At 33.1% G+C, this 9,153-nt stretch overlaps 1 protein-coding gene across 3 annotated transcripts in view; it reads right to left on the bottom strand.

The window, feature by feature from the left end:
• Positions 1 to 9,153, bottom strand: part of LOC106686762 (facilitated trehalose transporter Tret1) — a 185,496-nt gene that overhangs the window by 28,634 nt on the left and 147,709 nt on the right. The gene's annotated exons all lie outside the window — the stretch shown is intronic.

The following is a 9,153-nucleotide window of genomic DNA, read 5'->3' as shown; positions in this document are numbered from 1 at the left end:
GGCGGAAGGAATTCCAGTTTACTGGGCCCCTTATGAATGAGGGTGGTGGTGGTACAGGAATTGGGGATATGGTGATAGTTAGGATTAGTGGACTATGATCTGAAGATAGGTTATCGAGGCGTGAAAGGGAAGTGTTTAGAGGGCCTAAGCCTTTGTGTATAAAGAAGTCGTGCAGTTTCGAAACTTGATAACGTTTCCTTATTATAACAGTTATTAAATAAGGATATTTTTATTTTCACTTAACCTATATATGATAATATAATTCATAAAGTCGTTCTTAGTATTTTCAATATTGATTCTAGAACCATTTAGTATTGAACAAATTGTCAAGAGCATAATGTACGCTTAATTAAACTTTTTTTTTTTTTGTACTTCGGTTATACGTCTAAAAAATAGAAGTATTATTAAATGTACTTTCCTGGAAGCTGTTGTGATTGGAGTTGGTCAATTGGCCAACTGAAAGGTTCATTTGGAAAATTAGTTTGGAAAAGTATTGCGGCAATACTAAAAAAAAAAAATCTTTTCCTATACGAGCGAGGATTAATTTAAATTCAAAATTGAGTTGTAAGTGAAAATTGTGTGATGCATAAATTATACTAATTTTTTTTTTATTCCAAATATACGTCAGCGCAGAATGTACTGCTCGGGAGTCTTTCTTGATTTATAAGAGGCTTTTTGATCGAGTTTGGCACCCAGGACTGTTATACAAGATCATTAATATCCTACCTCCTACATAATTCCTCATTATCCGTTCTTTTCTCTCCGACAGATTATTTCAAGTAAATCAAGTAAAGCACTTATTCATCCCTATTTTGTCTGTTTGCTCGCGTACCTCAGGGTAGTATCCTTGGTCCTACCCTTTATAAAGTTTTTACAGCTGACATCTCAACCCATCCTAACACTATTCTCACCACGTTTGCCGTGACAACAATGATTCTTACATCTTATCCCAAACCCTCCAATCCCACATCACCACCCTCGAAGAATGGTGCCAAAATTGGTGGATTAAAATAATAAATTCCAATAAATCCCACTAAATCACATTTACCCTTCGTGGTAAACCCATGACCTCTTGCCCCACTGTATCCTTTAATAATACCCCACTTATTCCTGTCGAACAGATCCGTTACTTAGGACTAGATCTGGACAAACGACTGACATGGAATCATCATATAAGACTGAAAAGACAGGAGACTGCTCGTCGATTCCGACTATTACAACACTTACTAGACAAACGGTCTAAACTTCCAATCCTTAATAAAAGAATGATCTACATGACTATCATAAGGCCTATCTGGACATACGGAGTTGACCTTAAGGGCTCCATTAAACCATCAATTTCCTTCCGAATGCAATCCATATAGTCCAAAATCCTTCGTAAAATCCTTAATCCTTAATGTTAATAAGTAATTAATGTAATGTAATGTTAAATAAGTTGCATTAACTTATTTGTGTTTCATTTGACCTTAGTTACTTTACGTACATATTTTCAATCTTTTCATTACATCGTTATCTTTCTCGTTTGTCTCATGATTTGAATTTAAACTATTATTATTTAGAAATATGTTCTAGTCTGATTTTGCTATACTGTTTTTTTTTTTATTTTAACATGGTTATTATTTTTTTTTGTACATAGCCCTAAGTCAATCCGTAACGCTATCACAATACAATTACCACTAATTAGAGTTACTTCTATCCTGACCGCGCCCTGACCATTTTCTCCTCATATTAGTACACGGTCCACTATTAACACATCGAACGTAATATACTGTATATATTATTCTAACACACATCCTGTTTAACATGGCTATCAGTGGAGTAGCAAGCACCATCCTTTCGCCCATAAAACTTTTACTGTATGCAGGCCACCTTCTTTTATATCTATAATGAAAAGATTTATCGGTTTCAATAAACTGCCTCAGCGAATCTACCCAAAGTGCTCTCGAGTGGTTAGAAGATAGTGGGTATAATATATCTGTATCAAAAGTACAATCCATTTTGTTAACAAGAAGAAAAAAATTGAATACCGATTACATTAAATGAAAGGGACAAGTCTTAAGGTGTTCTCAAACCAAGTTTCAAATAACTAAAAGCTGGCTGCTTGCTGGAGTTAATATCTTTCAAATCCAAAATTATCAATGTTTCTTACTTTGTCACAATAAAATCATTTATAGATCTTAATATTTCATATGTGACCGATCCAGCCCGAACCAGATATCAATCCTTCCCTGATAAAATCCGTAACCCTCTAGTTTCTGACTTTATCCTGTTACATTCCTGACATTCCTCCGAGAGCCCTGAAAAGAAGATGGCCTCAAGACCTTCTAATGTTATTAGAGTGTTAACAGAAATGTTATTATAGTGCTACCAATGGGTAGTTTAGTTTCTCTACAAGCCTGTATCATAACATTATAAACAAACATTAAATATTCTATAAGTATTTTTTATATTAATACAATTGTAAACGTCAATAAATAAAAAATAATAATAAAATACATTATCAGTTAATGAAGCAAAACCGAGCCTCAACTGAGAATATTGAACTAATTTGATGAAAATATTGAGAGAAAGATCAAAGAAATTACTGAGTTAGCAGCCAAATTCAAAAACATTCCTTTGGTGAATTTTAATACGGTCACAAAACAAGAAAACAAAATTTTAAGAAGAGAAATTATAATTCCAAAGGGCAAGGAGTGGCTAAGCAATAGGATATTCTGTTTGGTATTATCTAAAACCTGTGATTAAGCTATCCTCGCATCCCCTCCACCGCCGGGTAGATGCCTATCTTACCACTCAAGTGTTTACACTTATCAGTAGGCCTAAACCATGCAAAATAAAAAGATAAAACTGGTTATGAGACAACGGGTTCATAAATAAAACATCACTGCTGAATCAGGTCTCCTTAAAAGCAACAAACATCTACACAGATATCTACATGCTTATGTTACTCCGATTTACAATTAAGTTGGGAAAGACTAAACCAACCTTTTTCTTGATGCTCAACTCATAATGAATGATCGGCTTGGAGATATATATTATATTTTGTTTTATTAAAGAGAATTAATACAATCTGCCAGAAAGTAAAGACTTTATCAGTATTCAAATACAGTGAAGTCTCACTTATACGAAACATTCAGTTATGCGAAGAATTTCTCAATCCCCTGCAAAAACTCCTGAACTATGTGTATATAATTATCCATTTATACGAAACTTAGTTATAAGAAGGAAAGTTTGGACCCGCTTTATGTACAGTAAATGTTATTCAATTCTATGATTTTTTTTTTCTTCCGTGGCAAGATAAAGGACGAAAAATACCGTGAAAAACGAAACAGTAAACAACTGTTTTCCGCGAATAACATCCGGTCCCAATGACTCTTTATGTTCATATTCTACTCCCTAATGTATAATAATAAGCTCGGAGGATTCCGATTTAGAAGACGAAGATCCTTTGCCTCTTCCATTTTTGCAGAAGCTCTTGAAGCATTTGAAGTTGTAAAACGTTTTATATGCGAAAGAAATTAGCGAGAAGGAATTTAACACCTATCCAAGTGTCTCCTGATCACGCACTCGTGGTAGCCAGGCATTTTGGCTATCTCCGTCGTCTTAATCATTTTCGCCAAAACGGATGGACTACGTCTCATCCTCCAAGAGGACAAGCCGGTTAGACGGTTACCTTCACAACATAACCTATCCACAGCAGGAGCCCTATCAATCAGTCACCGCGACATAAAGACTTTTTTTTCAACCTTATTTAATTTTCGTTATAGTTGTAAGTTTTGGGTACCCTTAATTGAGTAAAAATCTGGCGGTCGAGTGTGATTCTGACCAAATCACCTCCTCGCACAACCATTGGTCTAGTAGCAGTACTTCTATAAAAGTACTGGACCGCTGATCCTTTATGGGTTGTAGCAGTACAGATTATAAATTTTTTAATTTTAATAGTTTTAAGTTAGGGTATGTTCCTTTTTTTTATTTTGTATTTTATATGTTTGTATATATATATATATATATATTTTTTTTACAGTTTATTGGGTTCAATTATTTAGAATACAGTAGTAAAAAAGTCGGCAGTTTATTTTCGGGATTGGGCTAGTAAAGGTTCCGGTCCCAATGACTCTTTACGTTTATATTCTACTCCCTAATGTATAATAATAAGCTCGGACGATTCCGATTCAGATTACGAAGGTCCTTTGCCTCTTCCATTTTTTCAGAAGCTCTTGAAGCATTTGAAGTTGTAAAACGTTTAATATGCGAAAGAAATTTAACACCTAACCAGAATGCGAAAGAATGATGTATTCAACCAACAACATGAAACAAACAAACGTAACACAATTTTTTTGTCAAAAATTAAAAAATTCGGATTAAATTTGTATACAATAAATACTTTTTTTTCGCTTTACTTTGTTTTTCATTCAACTGCATACAACATACGTATATGTACCTACTAATTACGAGAAAAAAATTCTCAAAAATATACATACATAATATGCATAGCATATTCACTTACACGAAATATTCACTTATACGAATATTTTTTGATACCCCCTCATATTCGTATAACTGAGACTTCACTGCATTCATTTATACTATATATACAAAAATAGAAGAATAAAGAAAAAAAATATAGAAAAAGGAAAAAAAAAATTAAATGGCAATTCTTTTTTATTCTCTCTTCTGGGACAGAATGCACAAAATACCTCCATAATAATCGGTGTGATGCAGCGATGAAGTGAAAACATGGAAAGACAAATTTTTGTTATAAAGACCACCCTCACATAACAACTTATAGTATCGAAATACTATTCATAGTAAATAATACGTACCTAATGATGTTCATTCATCTTAAAATCTACGTTTCCCTAGTTCGGCTAGTTTTTTCCTCGAGAAAAAAAAAATGTATGGATTAAATACACTTGGCAAACGTGAAAAAAATTCTCACAACTTGAATATTTTTTTAGCAGCCTCAGTCGCGCGTGAGATAATGTCTCGTGATAAGCGTATATTGTCCGAAAATGAGGGCTGGATGCTTATTCAGAGCTGCTAGAGTGATGGGGGAACAGGTACAGAAGGAAGAGACTGTGAAGTAAAGATTCCAGAAAGATGAGAACCACAGGCCCCCTCCAGAAGCTCTCAGACCCGAAAAACGAAGAGAAATTCTCACGCAGCTAACAATAATGGGCTAATATAGGTTATGTTATATATTAGCTAATATTTATGCTTAGTCCTAAAGAAGGGCTGGAAATCAGGCCGAAACGTTGGTACTATAAAATAATTAATACCATTAATCTTCAAATTCCACACCCTTCGATCCTCATATTATATTCATCATATTTAATTTTTAAACATTTTCCAAAACTTATAATGCCTATCCTATTTCTTGAGCATTACATTATACTGTGTATATTAGAATTTACTATATATTAAAAAACAAATCGAATAGTGTTGGACTGAGCCTTAGCTCTTAAAGAAGCAAACCTCTCTGTTTGAGAAGGGTAGATCTTAGCCTCGTTTTCTCGAAGTTCTCGTGCGGGTGTGGTGTGTTCAGTTGTTCAGTTCTATCTCTTCGCAACTTGTCCAAAGTCCTCCAAGGCAGTATCTGCTAGATTTAACTTTAGTATTTTTTTTTTTTTACGAGTAAATTAATCCTAGAGTCGTCTTAACTTGTCAGTGTTGCAGAACATTTTGTAATATTACAATAGCCGGGAAGAAAAAAATTTAAAATAAAAACCCAATTTTTATGACTTCAATGAAAACTATGGATAATTACTAGTCTAAATTGATGAGTCTAATAAGTAAAGGTAGGGGGAATAAAAAATGGTGGCTGTTTCAAAACGTTGAAAAAAAAATTAATTTTTCGTTCAGAGCTCCATATCTTAAATATGATCAACAGCACTAAAAAACCTAATAGAACATTATTTTAAGAAGATTACATTTTCTGAAACATGATCCCTAATAGAACCATTTGTGGTCATTATTTCTCCAAATATAGATTTTTAAAATGAAACATTTCATAAAAAATGCACCGAAAAATCAAAAATCAACTTCCATGGCCGGATTCGAACCGTAGCCGCCCGCAGATCTCAGATTGATAAACCTAGACCTAACCATCTGAGCTACGGACGGCCCTCACATAAGTATTTAATATTTAAATTGTAGCGGAGTCCAGAATTCGGTTGAGCGCCTTACGCAACCTAGTTGTGGTATCTTGGCTAAGAGTTTAGTAGTAATCCTATTTGTGGTTTGTTTAGTTTATAAGTGATTTATTGACTGTTAGTACTACCTTAAACTTATTTGTCTTATGAGCTAGTATTACTAGCATATTTTTTTTTTATTATATTTAGGTTATCTATTTTAAGGTCTCTTTAGAACAGTTCTCACACTAGCTATGTGAATTTATTGGTCCACTTTTATGTCTTCCTTGAGTATCTACCATAAAACCAATATACAGTGTTAATCCGAACTCGCTAATCGAGACCATTTCATAATCCGAACCCGCCCTTGAAATGATAAAAATAGATAATTTTATTTTATGTATGTAGTACATTTGTACATACACACAATAAATAGTGTTATCAAAACCTTACGTAATGAGGCTCAAATAACCTATTTGTTCGTACTTTGTGTACTGCTGGTATGTTGATAAACGATGTAATTATCCGATTGATGGTTTTTTTTTTCGAAAAAAAATATCACGAGTCATCAACCATTTATTTTTTCTTACATTTGTAATGGGGGTTTTTGCTAAAAGTTCAGCAATTTTCCGGGAAAATTAAATTGTGGTCCAATTTTTTCAATAAGAAGAAAATGTATTAACAAAATATAGCATTTTTACGCCTAGCTCAAAATTTAATCATTTTTGGTTTATTATTTGCTAATACCATGGTTATAAGAAAAAAATATTACTGATCCTACTAAATGATTTTTTGTCCTCTATTTTTTTTTTTAATATTTATTTATTGCTATTTACAACTGTACATTATAATACATTTAGTAAATCTGATCTAAGTTAAATTAGCTGGTCTCGTGGCCATCTTCTTTTCAGCCGCCTCGGAGGATTGTCAGGAATGGAAGAGTATGGAAGATTAGAAACAAGGGGGTTTGAGTGGTTAAAGAGTTTATAATGGAAGGAGTGAGATCTGGTTCGGGCTAGATCGGTTACATCGGGAACATTAAGGTCTTTATGTATGATTTTATTTGTGACAAAGGAGAATTGAGGATTTTACGAAGGATTTTGGGTTGTAAGGGTTGAATACGAGTGGAATTCGAAGATTTAGTGGAGCTCCAAAGCTCAACTCCATATGTCCAGATTGGCCTTATTACAGTCATGTGTTGGAAGTTTTGTAATGTGTTGGGAGTTTAGACCGTTGGTCTAGCAAGTGCTGTAATAGTCGAAATCGACGTGCAGTTTCCTGTCTTTTCAGTCTGGTGTGAGGATTCCAGGTTAATCGCTTGTCCAGATGTAGTCCAAGGTAGCGGATCTCTTCGACAGGGGTAAGAGTAACAACCTTAAATGAAACTGTAGGGCAGTCAGTCCACTAAAAATTTAAAAACACATAATGAGGATTTTTTTTTTTTTTTTTTTAGAAGAAAACGAATCTTATTAATTTTTGGCGTCGTCTGAAACCCTCAAATATCATTTTTAAATGAAATTGAATTGTATGTATTTTTTTTTATTATTCCTGTTGTCTATTTTCAGGTTATCGTTCATAACTGCTCTGCATTATATCCAATTCCTACGTTAATATAACCGCCGGAAAGCTGAATGCCTCGTCATTTAACCAATATTAACAAAAATTATATTTTATGCCCTTATGAGGGCGAAATACTGGTTTGTGCCCTTTGGGGCTGTTTATAGAGTCCTAAACCCCCTCTAAGTTTGATGTACATTGGTTGAAGTTAATTCTATATTTCTGATCTTTCAAAAGAAACCAAAGGCATTGATTGACCTTTTGTAAGGCGAAAATTTTGGGCCAAAAAATTAAATTTTTTAATTCCAAATTTTCCAAAATTCGTACTTAAGGGATTCTGGGGGTGCTAATAACGAATATTGATTGGTCAGACAATTTGATGAATGAATAAATTATCTCAAAGAATAAAAAAAAAAAATACTACTAAATCGGACCAGTATACGATTGTAGCGAAATTAGCTGTTACCATTTATATTACTTTAGTTACCGTCTTATTACTTTATCTATATATTAATTGATATCAAAGTTTCAATAGTTTGAAAACAATATATAGCTAATATATATAATATTTACATCTTCGTAGACCTGTTCCATCCTTTTAAGTCCATGAAGAGTCATAGGTGCAACTTTATACTTTGTAAGGAAATATTTGTTTATACAAGGAGTTTATTATTTTGAGATCACGCTCAACCACCAGATTTTTGCCCAAGTGTAAGTATACCCATTTCATGATGTTAGATGGACCTCAGGAAGATTCCAAAACCCACAGGGTTAACTCACGGCTTCAGTGTAACAGAAAATAATTATCTGCTACTGCCGGATTCAAAGCCTGGGTCCTTCGAGTTATAAGCCTAGTGCCTTACCAACGTACCACCGCGCTTCTGTCACATCCTTATAGTACCTGCTTCTTATTTAGTCAATTCATTAATAACATATTTGCAATACTTAGTAAAATTAAACTTATTGTTATTATAACAAAAATAATGAATAATTCCATTGAATTGGTAATATGTGATTAATGAAATAATTTTTTATGATAGAAATTGTTAATTTTAGTTTTCGGATCGATTCGCGAAACGTCAAAGAAATTACTTGTCTATTCTTTTGAATAAAGATGCCATTAATCAGGAGGTTTATTATTATGTTGATATATTATATTATATTATTATATATTAAACAAAACCACAAATTGTATCCAATACTGTCTCAACACTTTATTTCTTATTAGTCCAACGTTTCGGCTATTCCAGCCGTCTTCAAGGAAATCTTTAATACAAATCTTCTCCTCACATTAATTTATAATTTTTATTGCAGGCTATTCTGTCCAGGTCATTTTCTTATTTTAATTTCAAACCTATTTATTTAAATTTTAAAACCATTAACTTTTCATTTTCTTTATAAAATTATCCACAATATAAAATACACCACCATATAACAAACATATTAAAATAAGAAAATGACCTGG

Source organism: Halyomorpha halys, unplaced genomic scaffold (genome assembly GCF_000696795.3).
Source record: "Halyomorpha halys isolate HHAL.00 unplaced genomic scaffold, Hhal_1.1 Scaffold871.1, whole genome shotgun sequence".
NCBI classification, from domain to species: Eukaryota; Metazoa; Arthropoda; class Insecta; order Hemiptera; family Pentatomidae; genus Halyomorpha; species Halyomorpha halys.
The sequence above is the reverse complement of the archived record's forward strand: the minus strand, read 5'-3'. Positions and strand labels throughout refer to the sequence as shown.